The following is a 22,570-nucleotide window of genomic DNA, read 5'->3' on the forward strand; positions in this document are numbered from 1 at the left end:
CATTACTAGGGAACCACTTGGATACTGAGCTGCTGTGTTCTTATGCTGGCCTTTAGCCATCTGCTTGTCAGTTGCCTTGGCTGTTTGTTCCTGGAAACTGCACTGAAGACTGGATACAAACATCTCTGATGTCTGGAGTTGGAAGCAATATTCAGGATGATGAGAGAGGTCACGAAAAACAGGAATGGGTGTTAGTGTTTCAGATGCTGGTGTGTGTGATTCAGAAGGCATAATGTAGGCCTAAGTGCCTCGAGGGGAATTTGAGTGGGTGCAGCCAAAGGTATCTTGAAGAGTAGGAGTGCAGGAGCACCAGTTTTGCAGTCTCTGAGCTTCTGCCCCTTAGAGATGATATACACTGGTTGCCGCCATCGAGGAACCTCCCCCCAAATTACAAGTTGATAATGGTATGCTTTGATTTCAACTTATTTATTTATTTGCTTTATATTCACTTTACATCCTTATTGCTGCCTCCTCTCTCCTCTCCTCCTGGTCCTGTCCTTTACCCACTTCCTCACTTTCCTCCTCCCCTTCTGCTCAGCAAAGGAGAGCAAACATTACCACCCTTCCTCCCTAGCATATCAAGTCACATCAGCTAGATGCATTTTCTTCCTCTGAGGCCCAACAAGGCATCCCAGCTAGGGGATATTGATTCAAAAGCAGGCAATGGTGTCCATGTAAGCAACAGCCCCTGCTCAAATTGCTAGGGCACAAATTGCTAGGTTCTTATTAAGAACAAGGTGCCCATGAGCTTCATCTGTGTAGGGGCCTTAGGTCTAGTCAATGCATGCTCTTTGGTGGTTCAGTCTCTGTGAGGCCCCATGGTCCTCAGTTGTTTGACTCTGTTAGTCTTCTAGTGGAGTTCTTGTCCCCTCTGAGTCCCTTTATCCTTCCCCTAACTCTTCCACAAGACTCTCTGAGCTCCACCTAATATTTGGCTGTGGGTCTCTGCATTTGTTTCAGTCCACAGCTAGGTGGAGCCTCTCATAGGACAGTTCAGCTAGTCTCCTCCTGTCTGCAAGCATAGCAGAGTATCATTCATAGTATCTCATTTATTTTTAACTACTGTAGATTATTGTTTTATGGTTATTGTAAGGATTACAAAAAATATACATGTTGCCAAAATTTGGTTAAAGTACTTTGGTAACTATAAATAAAGAACTACAGGAACAAAACATTTTGAAATGAAAATATTAATTTATAAGGCAGTGAATGATGTAGAGACATGTCCAAAATGTTCATAAGACTTGAACGTGTAGAGTCAAGATGGGAGGAGAGGCCAGACACACAAATGCTAACTTAGAAATTCTGTGGTGAGGCCCAGGGGTATTCCAACAGAAAGTGGTAATGCTGATATTTAAAGATAATTTCATCTATCCTAGAAAGTGACATGTACAAAGAATTCTCAAAGAAGAGGGGATATGGAGGAAGAGAGAGAGATGGAGACAGAGACAGAGATAGAGGCAGAGACAGAGATATACTATTTAAAGCCAACATTAGTTCTATACTAAAGTCCACTTCTCCCAAATTTTAAAACCTTTAAGAAGTAACAGTGAAATGTTCCATGCACTTAGTGATTTTTTTTTTTCAGAGTACTTGAGGGACTCAGTTGTGACCTAGAAAAGTTTTTGGCAGTAACTGATAATTACTACTTTTGATTTACTAGGAAATAATAATTTCCCTGAGCCTGGAAAACACATAAAATCAGAGATAATATTAGAGAATTGTAATTAGGCAAAGATGTAGAAATTGGCTCAGCTGAGCACACACCTGGATAAGGAAGATGGAAAACAGGTAAACAATGTTTCAGTAGCAAGTTTATAAAGAACCTTCCTCATGGCCCCTTCATGCATTTCTGCCTCCAGATTCCTGCCCTGACTTCCCTAGGTGACAGACTACAAATTGAAAGTTGAAATAAACACTTTTCTCAACAAGTTGTTTTATCACAATTGAAAGCCTGAATATTGTTGTAATAGACTTGATCACTTGTTTTCAGAGAGGACTGTGGAAGAACTTTGAAACTTTGGGCTAGGAAAGTCATGGAGTTCTAAGAGCTCAGTGGGCTGCTCTGTAGGAGATACTCATGCTGAGAGCAGTGCAGACGATAGAGGCATGTCTTCTCTTGTGATGTTTCATAGGGAAGCAAAGAGTAGACTCTATTAGAGCCAAAAGAAGAACCACCAAAGTGAAACTTTTGCTTTGCTGGGACAATTCATACTGGTCAGCTGGAGCTGAAGAACAAGCTGTGATTAAAAAGAGACCAGAATCACCAAAACCAAGTTTCTAGGAATTGTTTCCTCACAGTAAGCACACAGAAGCTGTGGTCCAGAGTGGGACAAAGCTGTACCTGTGCTAGCAGCCAGACTTGGAAATGTGTGAGTTTCCTAGGTGGTACTGGTTTTGAAGGCATGAAACAGTCGTGGAGAGTAGCTGAAGCTTTGCACCATAACTCAGAGTCCCTGAAAAGAACATAGGAAAGACTATTGGTGAAAGTGCAGGCGCTTGCAGCAAGAGAACTCAGCATTTTATAGTCAGCAATGAGGAACGACGGCCAAGGAGAACAGAAGCTTTGGGCCCATGAGATACACCCTGTGTGTTTTGGCAAGCACTTTACCCCAGAAGATCCTGCAACTTAATTTTGAACCCCATCACCACCAAACATCAGGGTTGATTCCTCACCTCTCAGCTGCAGTTTCTTGACTATTGTTCCTTTTCTCCAGACTCTCCCGTCTTCTGTGTAGTAGGGGTTGGGGGAAGTGGTTTTGGATTGTTGCTGTGGCCAGAGGTCAACATCAGATACCTTTCTCTGTCATCACTTTATTTTCGTACACCACAGCCCACACTGAACTTGGAGCTGCTAGATTGCCTGGCTCACCAGCCTGCAGATGGTCATTGTGGGACTATGTAGTCTCTAATCGTGTAAGCCAACCTAATAAATCCCTTCATAATTATATATGTCCAATTTGTTGTATTCTCCTGAGGACCCTGATTAACATAGCTGTTTTATATTCCACTTTTGAAAAAAAATCTTTCATAAATCTCTTCATAGAGAGTCAGCTAGTTTCCTGTGCAATTCCAAAACAAAACAAAACAAAACAAAACAAAAACCCCAAACCAAAACGAACAACAACAAAACAAAACTTGTCTCTGTGTATGCACATGTAATTCTGTAATTCTATGTGTGTTGTATCCAGAGATTAACTTTGGATAATATTCTCTAGGAGTTGTCCCATTGTTTTTCTTTTGTTGTTGTTATTATTTTGTTTTGCTGATACAGAGGAGGTGTGATTTTCACTGGCCTGGATGTCACTAATTAAGCTTGTCTTGCTGGTAGGTGAGCCCCAGGGATCTCTTGTTTCTACACCTCTGTCACTAGGATTATATGCATATACCACCAGACTGAGTTTTTTTTTTTTACATGGTTTCTGGAGATTAAACTATGATCCATATGCTTTCCTAGCTGAACCATCTCCCTAGTCCCAGCATACTATCTTGCTAGGTCTCTGGGTTCCTTCTGCTTAGCCAAAGATGCTGTTCAGTGGCTTTGGAGCCATGAGAGAAAATTAAAGACAGCAGAGGTTAATTTGGCTTTCAATGTGTAGAAACACATTAGACATACTGCTTAACCACAGATGCTCAGCTTGAGTGACACGCTTTCAGACAGTTGAACATGTTACCCTTTACACAATTTTAACATCTCCAAAAAACCGCCAGCTGGCAATCACAGGGAGAAGAACATATCTCTGTAACAGAGAGTCATCCCACAGGCTGTCTTATGTGACCTTACTTTCTTCATCTTGTTCATGGGTATCATATTGAACAGACTACCTGCTATCATGGGGAGCTTTTCAGACTCCCTGCTCATCTTCACACCAAGGTTTTTGCCTCCTTATGATTCTATAAAGGTGATCTATGTTTGTGCTTTAATTCTAACGATCACTGCTGTGAAAATATTTGCTAATCATAGCAAAGAAAACAGGGGTAAGGAAACAGGGTGAATATATGCTACAAAAGTACTGGGAAGCAGGGGGAAGAGGCATGTGGAGTTCTACTACATGCCATCTGCTCTACAAGATTCACACTCGCATGCATTTAGCATTTTATCATGGCCACTAATGCACTTTATCTTCCCCAGTACAGTGTGACTTCTGAAGTTCAAGAACCTTCCAGGATGTTCATTTTCAGTGTCCATGTGTGTTTTCAGGCTATGCATGTGTGTTTGTGTCTGTGTGTCTCTGTGTGTAAAACTTGGATGTCATTACTCCCCTTTCCCTTTATGTAATTAAAAATCTGTATAAATTCTATCCATTTGCCTGTAAATTTCATGAGTTCCTTGTTTTTAATAGTGGAGTAGTATTTCATTGTGTAGATGTACTACGATTTCTGTATCCATTCCTCTGTTAAGGGATATCTAGGTTGTTTCCAGATTCTGGATATTGCAAATAAAGCTGCTCTGATCATAGTTGAACAAATGCCCCAGAAGAGATAATCCTGAGTGAGGTAACCCAGAAACAGAAAGACAGGCCTGGTATATACTCACTAATAAGCGGATATTAGCCATATAATTTAAGACAGCAATCTACAGACCTGAAGAAGCTAAACGCTAAGGAGGACCCTAGGGAAGATGCTTAAATCTCATTCAGAATGGCAAACAGGATAGGCACCAGAAGTGGTGGAAGAGAGGAAACAGGATGGGAGCCTGCTGTAGAGGATACTCTGAAAGGATTCACTCATCAGGCGACCAAAGTAGATGCTGAAAATCAGGGTCAAACTTTGGGCAGAGCACTTGGAGTGTTATGGAGGAAGAGAGGAGTGGAATAGAGGGACATGGAGGGGACAGGATCCCCACAAGGAGACCAACAATACTAAAAGATCTGAGCCTAGGAGATCCTGCAGAGACTGATGCACCAATGGAGGACCATGCATGGAGAGGACCTAGACTCCCTGCTCAGATGTGGCTGATTGACAGCTCAGTCTCCATGTAGATCTATGAGTGAGGGGATCAAAGGCTGCCTCTATCATGAACTCAGCTCTTTGATCACTTGCCCCTGATGATGAGGCCTTGCCAGGCCACAGAGAAAGAGTATCCAGGCAGTCCTGATGAGCCTTAACAAGCTATGAGCAGATGGAAATAGAAAAGAACTCCTCCTTTCAGTGGACTGGGGGAAGGGAATGAATGGAAGAGGGAGAAAGAGTAGGACTGGGGAATGTTGAGAGAGGGGGATACAATTGGAATATATAATGAATACATTGTGAAGAAAGAAATAAAAAATACCTGTAAAATATAAAAATAAAAAGAATGATAAAAAATTGTATAAGCATGGGTTTGTTTATTTGTTTTTAATTTTATTTTTTTCTTATCAGTTACATTTTATTAACTCTGTATCCCAGCCGTGTCCCGATCCCTCATTCCCTCCCAGTCCCTCCCTCCCTCATCTCCACCGTGCCCCTTGCCAAGTTCACTGATAGGGGAGACCTCCTCCCCATTCATCTGATCCTGTTTTATCAGGTATCTTCAGGACTGGCTGCAAAGTCCTCCTCTGTGGCCTAACAGGACTGCTCCTCCCTTGAGGGGTGGGGAGGCCAAAGAGCCAGTCATTGAGTTCCTGTTAGAAATAGTCTTTGTTCCCCTCACAATGGGAAACCAATTGGTTACTGAGTTACCACAGGCTACATCTGAGCAGAGGTTCTAGGTTACATTCATACATGTTCCTTGGTTGCATGTCAGTCTCAGAAAAGACCCTGTGCCCAGATATATTTGGTCCTTGTGGAGCTTCTATCCTTTCCTCATCAGACTAACTCCCCTTCTTTCTTATGATTCCCTGTACTCTGCCAAAGGTTTGGTCATGAGTCTTTGCTTTGAAAACACTGCTAGTTAGAGTTTTTCAAATGTGCTCAGTAGACTCCTGTCAATGTTCAGTGCGCATCCCATCTGTCTTTCAAAACGAGGATTGGTAATCTTACCCCATGTCCACTCTCTTGATTATCTTTTTTAGGTGTATAGATTTCATTATGTTTATCATATCTTATAGGTCTATAAAAGTGAGTATATACCGTGTTTGTCTTTCTCCTTCTGGGATATTTCACTCAGGATGATCTTTTCTAGATCCCACCATTTGCCTGCAAATTTCATGATTTCCTCCTTTTTGATTGCTGAGTAGTATTCCATTGTGTAAAAATACCACAATTTCTGTACCCATTCTTCTGTTGATGGACATCTGGGTTGTTTCCAGGTTCTGGCTATTACAAATAAAGCAGCTATAAACATGGTTGAGCAAATATCTCTTTTGTGTACTTGAGCAAATTTGTTTGTTTTTTTTCATGCATGCATGTCTGCACACCAGATGCATTCTTGGTGCCCTCAGATGGCCGAAGTGGCCATTGGATCACTCTAGAATTATAGTTTCACATGGTTGTGAGCTTCTATGTGGATGCTAAGAATGAAGCATGGGTCCTCTTGAAGAACAGCCAGTAGGCACGATTAAGCATTGAGTTATGGCTCCCACCTCACTTTCCACCCTGTCTGAGACAGGGTTCCTCCCCTTGTTCACTTTTCAATGTCAGGGTAGTTGGCGCAGGTGCTTCTGAGGATTATCCTGCATTTGTTTCCCACGTCTCTGCGGAATACTGGGGTCTCAAATGTGTGCACTTCATCCACATTTTACCCACACGAGTCCAATCTCCATTCATCATTCATCGGGCTTAAAAATTACTTACCTACTGAGCCATCTTCACAGCCCCCATCTTAAAACTTAGCATCAAAGCAGCGGCTTCATAATTGTTTCGGATACAATGTGATTCTTTCTAAGCAAATAAATAAATTGAGTTGCTTTATTGAGCCTTTTGTCTATGAAATGTGGTTTGTCTACATCAAAGAACAAAATAATGAGACTCCTGTCTTCTGGAGCTTATATTTTATTAGGGAAGATAATGGCAGGTACAAGGGAAACTCCAGTTTCCCAAACTCCAATACGCAGTCCAAATATCTAGAAATGAGCTCAACCTGGACTATAGGGGTGTTTCTGGCAGTTAGATAATAGCCAGCAATCCACGGGAAATTGTAAAAACCAGTTCTGCCAAAAGGAGTCATTTCCCTTAACTCTGTCAGAAAGGACATCAGGCTGCCTGTGGTACATATCAGCATATCAAAGCAATGCAGCCTTCCAGCTTCCTCAGTATTACAAGTACTTGTTATACTTTTCAAAGTCCACACTAGCATCCTGGCCCTCTCATCTCCTCTATCCTAAATCCCACCAGCTCATGGGTTTCCCTTCCACCAGCTACTCATCCTTCTCATAACCCAGAATTCTCACTGTTATCTGCTCTTTCTATTTTCAGTATGCACTCTTTACCCCATGTTATTCTCCCTTCTATCACAGACATCTGGTTTTGTCAAGTCTATTTCCTTCTGTCTCTGCTCGGGAATCATCTCTTTCACCATATAATGGACCAGTCATGTTGGCATTTTTTTTTGTTTTGTTTTGTTTTGTTTTTACTGACACCCTCTCACATAACGATAGATACATTATTAATAATTTTTAAGCAGCAATACTTTTATAGTATTTTAACAGATGACTCTGGATGTGGAGAAAAACACAAAAATAAGGTGAGATCAACCAGGATGATAGTGCTGCCTGAGAGCTGCAACAGACTGTATCACTTTCTTAATCATAATTTGTGTGTGAGGGGCTGCGTGTAGGTTATTCATGTGTGCACCTGTGTGTGAAAGTCAGACGTCCACTGCAGTGTCACTCCTCAGGAGCTGTCCACATTTTTACTCAGTGATGCTCCAGGCTTTCATCAGAGAGCTTTTTACTCTAGTAGGCAGCAGGTCCTTCAGAAGCCTATAGCTCGCTAAAGTGCCAAGAATAAATGAAGCCAGAGTGCTTGGCTCCTAACAGAACAGCTACATCACCCTCCCAAGGCCCAGAGAACAACATGGAAGCGGGAGTGCCAAGAATGTAAAAGCCAGAGGATGAAGATATGTTCAGCCAAATGACATACTCTGGACATGATATTAGAGCCATTACACTCTCAACTCACTGAAGCTGTGGTTATCTGCACAAGACCTATCCAAGTTTGAGCTCACCAACTGTTCTTCATGCCTGGCTAATTCTTTAACAATCTCATATGAATTTTCTCTATGAATATATTGTCTGATGATTTGTGGTGGGCTGGAGATACGTTGGCATTTTAGCTTGAAAGAAAAGAGAATGCAGCTGTTCTCTACCTCAGTTTCTTTATTTGTATAATAATGATAAGTAAATATCCCGTGTTCTAGATTTATTTCTGTTGCTGTGAAAAATATCCTGACATAAAGCAATTGAGGGGATAAAGATTTTTTTTTTTTGTCTTACAGTTATAGGTTAAACTTCATTATTTGGGGAAACCAAGGCAACTAGTCAGGTCAAGAGCAAAGAGAAATGAAGGCATCCAGGCTTCCTACTTACTTCTACTTGCTGTTGAGAGGTTTTTTTTCCTAAACTTTTTATTGATCCTTTGTGAATTTTATATCATGAACCCAATCCCACTCACCTCCCCATCCCTTTTTGTCTGTCCTTTGCTCTAGCAACCTCCCTGTTCAATAGAATATAATATGAATTTTTAAAAAGACTTATTTTCATGAGGTCCCATTTATTAATTGTTGATCTTAGAGCCTGTGCTGTTGTTGTTCTGTTTAGGAAGTTGTCTCCTGTGCCAAGGAGTTCGATGCTCTTCCCTACTTTCTCCTCTAATAGATTTAGTGCTTCTAGTTTTATGTTGAAGTCTTTTATCCACTTGGACTTGAGTTTTGTGCAGGGTGAAAAATATGGTTCTATTTACATTTTTCTACTTGTGGAGATCCAGTTAGACCAGCACCAATTGTTGAAGATGCATTCATTTTTCTTTGTATGGTTTTGGCTTCTTTGTCAAAAATCAAGTGTCTGTAAGTGTGTGGGTCTATGTCCTGGTGTTTAATTTTATTCCATTGTTCCACCATTCTGTTTCTATGTCAGTACCATGCAGTGTTTATTACCATCACTCTATAGTATAGCTTGAACTCATGGATGGAGATAACTTCAAAAGTTCTTTTATTATATATGATTGTTTTAGCTATTCTGGGTTTTTGTTTTTTGATATGAAGTTGAGACTTTTTTTTTCAAGGTGTGCAAATAATTGTGTTGGTATTTTGATGGAAATTGCATTGAATCTATTGATTGCTTTTAGAAAGATGGTCATTTTTACTGTGTTAATTCTACTGACCCATGAGCATGGGATATCTTTCCCTCTTCAGGTATCTTCTTCAATTTCTTTTTTCAGAGACTTGAAGTTCTTGTCATATAGGTCTTTTACTTGCTTGGTTAGAGTTACACTAAGATAGTTTATATTATGTGTGGCTATTGTGAAGAATGTTGTTTCTTTAATTTCTTTCTCAGCCCGTTTGTCATTTGTGTACAGGACTGGTATTTCTTTTTTTAGTGAATTTTGTATTTAGCTACTTTGTTGAAGTTGATTATAAACTGTAGCAGTTCTCTGGTATAATCTGACACCTGATAAAGGGCTAATATCCAAAATATATAAGGAAGTCAAGAAATTAAACACTCACAATCCAAATAATCCAATTAAAAATGGGCACAGAGCTCAACAGAGAAATCTTGAATGGCCAAGAGAAGGATGGAATGTCTGGAGCAGACAGGAGCTCCACAAGAAGACCAAGACTCCCAACAACCCTGGGCCCAGAGAGGCTTGTAGAGACTGAAGCACCAACCAAGAATCAGGCATGTGCTAGACCTAGGCCCTCTACACTTAGATACCTGATGGGCAGATTAGCCTCTGTATGGAGCCCCCACTTTGGGCTGTTTCTGACATAGTCCCTGTTGCATGCTTTTTGATCACTTCACTCTGGCGTGGCTGCCTTGCCAGGACACTGTGAAGGATGAACTTCAAAGTCCTGATGAGACTGGATGTGCTGGGGCAGGTTTCCAGGGTGGGGTGAGGATTCTCATCTTTTCTGAAGGGCAGGGGAGAGAGTATGTCAGGATGCAGGAGGGACAAAAGGGGGGAACTGGGAAGAGAGGTGGGAGGGGCTATAATTGAGATGTAAAGTGGATACTAACTAAATAAAAATATTTAAAAAAAGAAGAAAGAAAAGATTTTATGCTGGAAGCTTTAGTGTAACACAGTGTGTCACACAGTATTCCTTTGTGTCCATACATCTTTACTTATAAATGCTCATTGCAATGTGTCTGGTAGGAGACCTTTGGCTTCTATTACACTATTCTTGATCCTCACAGGGACTCCTCTTAGATATCCTGTTGTTGCCCTGTGTCATGGAGATGCTGCAGCTTTGAATCTGTAGGACTAGCCCTTTAACACCCTATAGCAGATCATAGATGTGGTAAGTGTTGGTTTGGGCCAATGCAAAGCCCTAGATCTATGCCTGGGAAATAACTGATTTGGTCAGCCCACCAACTCTCCCTGGCCTGTACCACCAGGGTGAGCTCTCCAGCACTGCCCAAGCTAGCTGACCTGATGTCTCAGCCAGCAAGGGGCACTGTTAATATCTTCCTGTTCTCATGTCCTCAGGGCACATTCACATATTCACTGGCCAGTTCTACTGTGCTGCCCAGGCAAGGTGCAGGGGTCCACTCCCCAGAGTACTGCAGGCAGTGTGGGGCAGAGAAAGAGATTCTGCTTTTATGACCTACGTGCCAGCTCTCCGACCTGCTGCAGGCTGTCAGGGGCATCTCTCCCCCTTGCTCATGCTGGCCCACACACTAACGAACTTTCTCTTGTCTCATATAACTTATGATTCTCTCTTCCTATGGAATGATGCTGCCCACAGTGGTCTGGGTCCTCCTCTGCCAAACAACCATCAAGACAATCTCCCACAGACATGCCAAAAAGCAACTTCTCAATTGAGGATCATTTCTAAAGTGGTAGTGGCAAGTCCACACTGGCTAAGATGCTCAATCCCCATTCTGAAAGGCAAAGAGGATGGACATTGGAGGAGGGAGAAAACAGGGAACAGGACAGGAGCCTACCACAGAGGGCCTCTGAAAGACTCTACCCTGCAGAGTATCGAGGCAGATGTTGAGACTCAGAGCCAACCTTTAGGCAGAGAACAGGGAATCTTATGAAAGAAGTGGGAGATAGTAAGTCCTGGAGAGGACAGGAGCTCCACAAGGACAGCGACAGATCCTAAAAGTCTGGGCACAGGAATCTTTTCTGAAACTGATGCTCCAACCAAGGACCACTCATGGAGATGGTCTGGAACCCCTGCACAGAGGTAGCCTATGGCAGTTCAGTATCCAAGTGGCCTCCATAGTAATGGGAACAGGGACTGTCTCTGACAGGAACTAATTGGACTGCTGTTTGACCACCTCCCCCCGAGGAGGAGGGAGCAGCCTTACCAGGCCACAGAAGACAATGCAGCCACTCCTGATGAGACCTGAGGTTGCAGACAGTTATGACCTGCCTAGTGTGCGTGCTGGAAATCCAATTCTGATCCTCCGCACAGTAAGTACTCTTAACCACTGGGCCATCTTTAGCCCCTACTACTAAATTTAAATCCTATGCCTGTATCTGATTAGCTATGATTTTATTTGTGTATCCTATATGTCTCTACCATAGTTATTTTTCAATAAGTATTATAAATCAGCGATTGTTTATTAAACATAATCTTCTTTTCTCAACATTTTATTATATTAATATCTACAATGAGGTCCAGTTATAGCACAGTGATCCATTGTTTTAATAAACCAAATAACACAATTACTAAGCCATTCTTTCTTTAGAGTATTTGCTAGTGTATTACCCAATGAAATATAGTCAAGATGTCATTATTTAGTCTTTCTGAAATTTTTTAGATAATTTATTTTCCTGAGACATGTATGCTCATTGCGTAATAAGGTATTTTCCAGTAGGATCAATCAAAGATATAGGTTTGTCTTGATGGTATAATAAATATTATTCAATATTATGTGTTGGGGGAAAGCTTTGTATGAACCTTTAGAGAGATATATCATAAAGGTTGATTAATTCAGGGAAAGTATTTTGTAATCTTAAATAAGCAATATTTTCTCAAAATGCTAGCAAATGACCCATTATTTACATATGAATATCAACATAGCAAAATTTATATGGAAGTTCATAAATAAAAAGACATAAATTCAGACTCATGTATATGTATGTGTGAAGTGTATCTTTATGTGGTTATTAAAGCTTTAATGGTGTTTATTTTTAAAGTATGTAAATAAAATCTCCTCTCTCTCTCTGGTGTGTGTGTGTGTGTGTGTGTGTGTTTGAGTTAGTGTCTATAGAGACTGGTATGTACCCCTAGCTAGACTCAAACTTGATGTGTATACTAGGCTGGTCTCAAACTAACAATTTTCATTCCTAGTTGTCCAAATGCTGAAACAGCATGCCTATGTCAATACACCCACTTTGTCACATTTCTTATTGTTGTGACAACACACCCGACACAAAGTATTTAACAGAGAAAGGCTTTATTCCAGTTCATGGTCTCATACATTCCAGACCAGACCCTCTCGCTCCCCTGATTCTAGCTCTGTGGTGAGGCAGAGCATTGTGGTGGCAAGATAATGGGAGAATGAGGCTGTTTGGCTCTTGTGAGTCAGAAAGCTGAGGGTGAGGAAGCAACCCAAGGACAAGTGTAGCCTTCCAAGTGGCTCTACCTGTGACCGCTTACTTGCTTCAATTAGGCCTCCTCTCTTAAAGTTGACAGAACCTCAGTAAAACATAGCAACAACTATGAGGACATGTTTTTGAGACTGGAGTGTGTGAAGTCCATTTTACATCAATGCTGTAATACCTGGTTTTTGCAGTTCTCCTAGATCAGAGCCGTGTGTTCATGTTAATAGATGTGGAGAAGCACGGAATGTGTTTTAATGGGCCTCCCACTGCTCAGGAGTGAAAGCCATGAATGCTGTAGAGAAGGTAAAGCACCGAGGATTGTTTATTCTGGACAAGGGCAGCTTGTGAGGAGATTGCAAAGCTAGTGTTCAAGGCAAGTTTGTTTTGTAAAGAATAAGAACACAGTATTTCTATCTTTGGAACATGAAGGATGAACAAAATCATGCTCACTATGATCAGAGAGCTTCCTGTGACTTCTGGAAACACTTTCAGAAGAAAAAGATCCCAAGCAAGGAGGCTGGTTAGTTCATTCTCTATGGGGAATCTTAAACAGAAGAAAACTAAGCTTTTATATAAATACTTTAACTCCTGTCTTGTTAATGATAGAAAGTGCAGAAATTACTTATCTTCCAACTGAAAAATTTGAAAGTTATTTGTATAAATTATCAGAAATTTCAACCATATTAATGTGTCTCCTACTATGAGTGTGTGTGTGTGTGTGTGTGTGTGTGTGTGTGTGTTGTGTGCGTGTGTGCCCATGTCTGTGTGCTGATGGGCTTGCCTGTGGAGGTATGTAGGATGGACAGTGGGTAATGCTAGCTAGTGTCGTCTTCTCTTGGTCAGAGCCTTATTGGTTCTTTTAAAGACTGAGTCAGTTGCTGCACTGGCAGCTTGCTGATTTGTCTAGAATGGCTGGTCATCAAACCATCAGGATCCTCTGTCTCTGTACCACCACCACTCAGCTATTGAGGTTGCAGTCATGCTCTTCCATGCCTTGCTTTTTGTTGATAGCAGTGTTCCATACTCCACCCCTCATACTTGTGCAGTGTTTTATGCGTGTTGTATCTTCAGCTCATATGTTTGTATATATATGTTTAACAAAGCAATCAGTAAGAATGCTGAAAGATAATTTCCAAAGCAGGAGTAAATATTTCTAAATAACATGGAAAAATATTTGTATCTAAGTATGTAATGAAACCCAAAAACTCCATCAACAGGTATGGAGAGATAGCTCAGTGGTTAAAAGTCTGTACTGCTCTTGCAAACCAAGTGAGTTCAGTTCCCAGTTCCCACATAGGGTAGCGCTTGAGGCCTGTAACTCCAGCTCCAAGAGATCTGACACCCTCTTCTAGCCTCTGTGGGCACCCACACATATGTGTGCAGATGCACACACACGCACACACATACAAATAAAAACAGAATCTTGAGAAACCTCTGTAATGATTAGCCAATATGAGCATGTAAATGAATTTAAAACACAGACTTAAGGGGACACTTTCATTAATTGCAATATCCAGTAATTCTTTTTGTATTAGTTACATTTTCACTGTTGAGCAAAATACTTGAGATAATACATGTGAAAGAGAAAACGCTGATTCTCAGTAATGGACTTAGAGGTTCACATTCAGTTTTACTCACCCAGGAGCCTGGGGCTTATCAGTGTATCCCAGGGGAAGAGCCTGGCATGTGGCCAGGAAGCAAAGAGATATAGGAGTGTGCAAGGGTTTTGAGACCTCCTTAAGAGCTACACCCCTGCAGGTCACACCACCCCTGGAATTGTTACCAGCTGTGATCCAGCCTTTTAGACATGGGACTTTTAGAACACAGAGTCTAAGCTCTGCTTCCATCAAGAGAAATTAGAACACATTCATTAAAAGGGATGCCCGTATATTCACTACCCAAACATTCAAAGAACATCAAATGTAATCACGACTAAAACATCTATCCACAGTTATGTAAATAGGAGAACAAATAATGGAAAACCATTTTGTAATTTTAAAAATTAGTCTGCCTCCCTCTGGGGGGCTGCAGCCTTCCCAGGTCACGGAGGAAGACAATGTAGCCAGTCCTGATGAGATCTAATAGGCTAGGGGCAAGGGGAAGGGGAGAAGGACCTCCCCTATCAGTAGACTAGGAGAGGGGTGTAGGGAAAGAAGGGGTAGGAGGGGGGGCTGGGAGGAGATGAGGGAGGGGACATAGCTGGGATACAAATTGAATAAATTCTAATAAATGATAAAAATAAAAAGAAAAAAATTAGTCTAAGTTGGGCCTGCATGATGGCTTAGCAGATAAAAGCTCTTGCTTCCAAGGCTGATGACCTGATTTTGAGCATTAAAAGCCACAAGGTGGAGGAAGAAGAGAGTCCTATAAACAGTCATCTTCCCTCATGCATACCATGGCATGTGTGAGCCTGCACACACACACACACACACACACACACACACACACACACACACACACCAAATAATTAAATGGCTCAGAATTGTGAGGGTTTACTCTATTTTCAATTTATTTTTATTTTATGTGCATTGGTGTTTTGCCTGAATATATGTCTGTGTTATTGGATCCCCCTGAAACTGTGGTAACAAACAGTTATGAGCTGCCCTGTGGCTACTGGGAATTGAATTCAGATGCTCTGGAAGACTAGCCAGTACTCTTAACCACTGAGCCATTTCTCCAGTTGCACAAGAGTTTTCTGCTAGAAATTGTCATCATTCTATGTTTCCCAATAGGTCTCTCGGCTACATTTTTAGTAATTATTATTATGTGATGTGAAGTAAGGGTCAGGATTTATGTTTATCAAATGATGTCTTATCCAAAAGGACAATATCAGGTCTCTCTCTCTTTCTTTTTTTTTATAGTAGTATTTTCTTTTTTTAATAACTTAATTTTTTCTTATCAGTTACATTTTATTAACTCTGTATCTCAGCTGTATCCCGCTCCCTCATTCCCTCCCAATCCCACCCTCCCTCCTTTATCTCCACCCTGCCCCTTTCCAAGTCCACTGATGGGGGGGACCTCCTCCCCATTCATCTGATCCTGTTTTATCAGGTATCTTCAGGACTGGCTGCAAAGCCCTCCTCTGTGGCCTAACAGGACTGCTCCTCCCTTGGGGGGTGGGGAGGCCAAAGAGCCAGTCATTGAGTTCCTGTCAGAAACAGTCCTTGTTCCCCTCACTATGGGAAACCAATTGGTTACTGAGTTACCACAGGCTACATCTGAGCGGAGGTTCTAGGTTATATTCATACATGGTCCTTGGTTGAATGTCAGTCTCAGAAAAGACCCTGTGCCCAGATATATTTGGTCCTTGTGGAGCTTCTATCCTTTCCCCATCAGACTAACTCCCCTTCTTTCTTATGATTCCCTGTAGTCTGCCAAAGGTTTGGTCATGAGTCTTTGCTTTGACAACACTGCTAGTTAGAGTCTTTCAGATGCGCTCAGTAGACTCGTGTCATACGTTCAATGCATATCCCATCTGTCTTTCTAAACGAGGATTGATCATCTTACCCCATGTCCACTCTCTTGATTATCTTTTTTTAGGTGTATAGATTTTATTATGTTTATCATATCTTATATTTATTTTTGAGACAGGATCTCACATGTAACTCCAGCTGGCCTGGAATTTTCTATGTAGACCAAGTTGGCCCCAAACTCTCAGAGATACACTAGCTTCTTCCTCCAGAATGCTGGGATTAAAGACATCTACCATTTTGGGCTACTGTCTTTATGTATTCCAAAGATGCCTGCACAACAGGAAAGGGCATCAGATCTCATTATAGATGGTTATAGGCCATCATGTGAATTCCGGGATTCAACTCAAAACCTCTGGAAGAACAGAACAGTCAGTGCTCTTAACTGCTGAACTATCTCTTCAGCACCCCTAACCCCAACCCCCCCACTCTCATGCACACACACACACACACACACACGTCACAATTATTTGTCCTAGAAACATTAAAAAGTGTATTCAGATATTTGGGTTAAAGGTATTTATAAAAATTCTGTATAGCTGTTTTCTTCCTTGTAGCTTAAAAGGAACTCATAAGTTGTTTTACATGTATGGAGTTAAATACTACAAAACAATATAATTGAAAACAGTACTAGCATTACAAAAGGAGTGAATATCAAAACAATATTGTCCTAAGAAATGAACTAGGGCATGGCGGTACACTCCTGCAATCCGAGGATGTGGGAGGAGATGGAGATGGGAGTGTGAAAAGTTCAAGTTCATCCCAATCTACAGGTTAAATTCAGGTGAGTGTTGGCTACAAGAGACTGTATCCAAGGCAAAAAAAGAAACTGTGCTCTCACCTGATACATAAGTGAATTAGCTCTAAATATAAACAAAAACACTAGATATTTCACAAAAACATGCAGACAATCTCAAGGGAAAGAATTCCAAAGTCATAATAGTGATAGAAAAATAGATTTAAAACTCAAAGAACACTTTACCATCGCAGATTAACTAAACATGTACACCCGCGGGCACCCGCGTGCAGGTGTGCGTGTTGCACGCGCACACACACACACACACACACACACACACACAAGTAAATGTGCTGGAGAGATGACTCATTGGTTAAGAGTACTTACTGCTCTTGTACTAACTGAACACAGAGTTTGTGTTCAGTCAGAAAACCTCTGGAAGAGCAGAGCAGCCAGTGCTCGTAACTGCTGAGCTATCTCTGTGTTCAGCATAGAGTACAGCTATGACTGTGTTCAGTTACCAGCATCTCAGGTGGCTCACAGTTACTTGTAATTCAGGTTCCATAGGACCTGATGCTCTGATGCTGGTTTCTAGTGTCCACAGGCACCAGTGTGTGCATATATACACAAACTTTAGGAGTCCTGCACCTATAGATTCAATTTTATACTTCTGGTAGATTTATACCATCATGATTTTCTTTCAGGAAACATTTATTTGTTAAAATGGAAAGATACACAACACAAATACTGCCTCTCTCTCATCCCTCCTCTCTCCTCTTGTGAGCGTGTGTGTTTTGCTTAGTAGAATTATTCTTATTTATTTTACAACAAACACACGAATATTCATAGTAACAAAGAAACATTGACTCTTAAGCACAAAATTCTCTTCTTGGTGTAAATAGGATGATTAAAATTTTTGAAGATTAAAATGTCAGATATTATTAAACAGAGACAAAATAAGCTCCTTTCAGCTCATATGACAGCACATATTTATGGTAAGGGAGAGATTGATATTTATTATGTGTGTGTATATGTGTGATATGTATATAAGTCAGAGAACAATCTGTATAGTCATTAATTCTCTAATTCAGCCTTTACAAGAGTTCTGGAATTCAGGCCATCTGGCTTCTGTGACAAGCATGAAAGGGTTAGACAAACTTTGCAACCTGTATGTCTTCTAAAGCCTATAGTTTTGAGTTTTAGATTCAGGTTAAGCTAAAGCCTCTTAGTACCTTTCCAGAGAATGGAAAAATGTGACCCTATCTATGAGGACAGATAGAAAAAAAAAGGCAAGCAAGCAATGACCTTCACTCAGCAAAAAGAAAAACTCCTGTCTTTGAGATAGCATTTCTTAGCAACAAACCTAGACTTCTTCTGAGTAGCTTTTGACCTGCAGCCAAAAGTCTGCAGCCCCTAATCTTCAAGGATGAGCTAACCACCCCCACCTTCAATTGCAGCTGCATCCACACTTGGCAGGACTGGCCAAGCTTGAGCACCTAAGACTAACCAATTATCTTACTTTATAGCTTCTTCATCCAATCCTAAATTGCCAAGACTGCAACTTCAAATCTCCCGCAATTTTTCTTTTAAAAACCTAAAGGCCTTTGTCTCCCATTGCCACTCTTTGCTGACCGGCAGGGGTGACCCCATTGTGCAATGGTTAATAAACCTCTTGCTTTTGCAACGAGTCTTGGTCTGGGGAAGTTTCTGGGAAGGGCACGATCTTGAACTCCTGAGCTGTGAGACCGCAGGTCTTACAGCACCTTTACCTGCTGAGCCATTTTGCTGACCCTAGCACTGATCTTTTACAAACTAAACAATCTCACATAAGAACTTATATAGGAGGCCATCACACAATAACTGATGATACCAAGAATATGAGAATATGATTGAAAGTAACAATGGAAGAAATGTGAAACTAGCTCTCAATTTAGAACATCACTTACTTAATATGTATTTTTAAGTCTTTTCTTAAAAAGATTTATTTATTTATTACATATACAGTGTTCTGCCTGCATGTATGACTATATTCAGAACAGGGCACAAGATCTCATTATAGATGGTTATAAGACACATATGGTTGCTGGGAATTGAACTCAGGACCTCTGGAAGAGCATCCAGTGTTCTTAATCGCTGAGCGGTCTATCCAGCCCTATTAAAAATCTTTTATGAAAAGATTTTTTAAATTTATATTTCTGTGTCTGTGTGTTGTGTGAGTGTGTGTGCACATGTGTGCAGTACGCTCAGTGGCTTGAGGAGGACATCTGACCCCTAGTGCTCTTGTTACAGACAGTTTTATGAGCAACCCAGTGAAGGTGCTGGGAGCTAAATTCAGATGCTCTGCAAGAGCAGCATGCACTCTTAAGTTCTGAGATATTTCTAAAGCCCTCTACAATATATTTTCTTGACTACTGTGCCTAAGCCTTTTTAGTTTGCAATTACTAAGGCAAATTATACATTTATGGATAGATTTTTGATATTATGTAAAAAGAACTCATAGCACTTTCCAGCACAGAACTCAGAATTAGAGATGGAGGAAAGTCCCCAAACTAACAATTATTCTGCATTACATAAACTCTGTAGTCAAAACACCACAAAAAAAACAAAAACAAGGCAGAGGTACTGCTCAGTAAAGCATGCACATTCTAAATTCAAACAGGAAAGCAGTAGTTTCTTGATTTAACAAAATGTAATTATACAGTAGAACAGCCACAGAGTTTGTAATAGCGGTTTAAAATTTATTTTGAGGGGATAGTTGAAATATGGTTGGAATTGGATGTCCCCATTTGTTTTTCCTTTGACTAACACTTCCCCAATCTTAGAAACAAGGATCACACGAAAAGAACTAGAATTTTCATAACTGATTAGTGGGGAAGTGCTTGTTAAATATTTGTTTTCAATTATGGAGGACAAGGCCGTACTCCTCCATGCAGTATGAAATTCAATCAAGATACTGTTTGAGATATTATGCACACATTGTTCTTTGGTGTCTTTCTTTATTGCCTCCTCTGAGAACACCAGTTTCATCACGGTCTGGAGATTGTGGTGGGTGATTATAAAATGCAAGTCAAATGTGGTTACCCTAGCGGTTATTTATCCTCCCATGTTTTAAGTAGAATTCATGGTTTAGAATAGACTTAAGCTCAGAGAAAAAATTGGGAAATCACAATAATTTTCTGTAGTAGGTGTTTGCTACTTTGTGGGTTCTTTTCTCTCTTTTACCCTTCCCAATGCTCTTCTTCTTCCCCTTTAAACCCCTAACAGTAGATAGAAGAGAAAAAAGGACAGAAGGGAAGGAAAGTAGCCATGTTATTCTTAGACTACTTCCTGCTGTTTAGGTGCAAGTTTGACCTTTTCCGTCAGGACATCTAAATTCTTTTTCATCTCCTTGTTTCTTCTTTGTGCAGGACTACTTAACAAACTGCAACCAACAGCATCTAACCATCAACCAGGCCCCAACTGTTGGGGTTCTAGCATTTATATAGCCTCTGAAAAGTTTCCTGAATTCCAAGCAACATACACTCATGCAAACTATCTGCAGCTTGCCAAAACACGGCCCTGCTAGAGCAGGAGACAATTATAGTCACCTGTAGCGAAGCAGCCCATATCCCATAGCTGGGATTAAAATGAAAACATTCAAGTCTCTGAAGAAAGAATTAGAGGAAGATATGAGAAGATGGAAAGATCTCCCATGCTCATGGCTTGGCAGGATTAACATAGTAAAAATGGCCATCTTACCAAAAGCAATCTACAGATTTAATGCAATTCCCATCAAACTGCCAACACAATTCTTTACAGACCTGGAAAGAAAAATTCTCAACTTCATATGGAATAACAAGAAACCGAGAATTGCTAAAACAATCCTCTACAATAAAAGATCTTCTGGAGGTATCTCCATCCCTGATCTCAAGCTGTACTATAGAGCAACAGTTATAAAAACTGCATGATACTGGCATAGAAACAGAATGGTGGATCAATGGAATCGAACAAAAGACCCAGAAATAAACCCACACACTTACAGACACCTGATTTTTGACAAAGATGCCAAAACCATACAATGGAAAAAAGATAGCATCTTCAACAAATGGTGCTGGTCCAACTGGATGTCTACATGTAGAAAAATGAAAATAGATCCATACTTATCACCCTGCACAAAACTGAAGTCCAAGTGGATCAAAGACCTCAACATAAAACCAGACTTAAGCTCAGAGAAAAAATTGGGAAATCACTGCTTCGGCTAGAAAAAAAGTAAGGAATACCCTGGAACTCATTGGTACAGGAGAAAACTTCCTGAACAGAACACCAACAGCACAGGCTCTAAGAGCAACAATCAATAAATGGGACCTCATGAAATTGAAAAGCTTCTGTAAAGCAAAGGACACAGTCATCAAAACAAAGCGACTGCCTACAGATTGAGAAAGAATCATCACCAACCCTTTATCTGACAGAGGACTCATATCCAATATATATAAAGAACTAAACAAGCTGAAAAGCAATAAACCAAGTAATCCACTTAAAAAATGGGGAACAGAGCTAAAGAGAGAATTCTCTGTAGAGGAATATCGAATGGCAGAGAAGCACTTAAAGAAATGCTCAACCTCATTAGCCATTAGGGAAATGCAAATCAAAACAACCCTGAGATTTCACCTTACACCCATCAGAATGGCCAAGATGAAAAACTCAAGGGACAACACATGCTGGAGCGGTTGTGGAGAAAGGGGAACCCTTCTCCACTGCTGGTGGGAATGTAAAATTGCACAACCACTCTGGAAATCAATCTGGCGCTTTCTCAGACAACTAGGAATAGTGCTTCCTCAAGATCCAGCCATACCACTCCTAGGCATATACCCAAAAGAGGCGCAAGTACACAAAAAGGACATTTGCTCAACCATGTTGTAGCAGCTTTATTTGTAATAGCCAGAAGCTGGAAACAACCCAGATGCCCCTCAACTGAAGAATGGATGCAGAAACTGTGGTACATCTATACAATGGAGTATTACTCAGCAATGAAAAATAAGGAAATCATGAAACTTGCAGGTAAATGGTGAGACCTGGAAAGGATCATCCTGAGTGAGTTGTCCCAGAAGCAAAAAGACAGACATGGTATATACTCACTCATATAAACATACAACATAGAATAAACCCACTAAAATCTGTACATCTAAACAAACTAAGCAAAAGAGAGGACCCTAACTAAAATGTTCAATCCCCATCCTGAAAGGAAAGAGGATGGACATCAGAAGAAAAAGAAAATAGGAAACAACCTAGGAACCTGCTACAGAGGGCCTCTGAAAGCCAGAAGAAAACAGGAAACAACCTTGAAACCTGCCACAGAGGGCCTCTGAAAGCTTCTGCGGTATAGACTGTCAAAGCAGATGCTGAGCCTGATGGCCAACTGATGGGCAGAGTGAATGGAATTTTATGTAAGAAGTGGGAAATAGTAAGAGCTGGAGGGGATGGGAACTCCACAAGGAGAGCAACAGAACAAGATAATTTGAACACAGGGAACTTCCCAGAAAATCATACTCCAATCAAGGACTATTCGTGGAGATGAACTGGAACCCCTGCACAGGTGTAGCCCATGGCTGATCAGTGTCCAAGTGGGTTACATAGTAATGGGAAGAGGGACTGCCTCTGACATAATCTGATTGGCCTGCTCGTTGATCACTTCCCCCTGAGGGGGGAGCAGCCTTACCAGGCCACAGTAGAGGACAATGCAGCCACTTTTGAT

The sequence above is a fragment of the Psammomys obesus genome, unplaced genomic scaffold (assembly GCF_907164565.1).
Source record: "Psammomys obesus unplaced genomic scaffold, mPsaObe1.curated_primary_1811, whole genome shotgun sequence".
Lineage (NCBI taxonomy): Eukaryota > Metazoa > Chordata > Mammalia > Rodentia > Muridae > Psammomys > Psammomys obesus.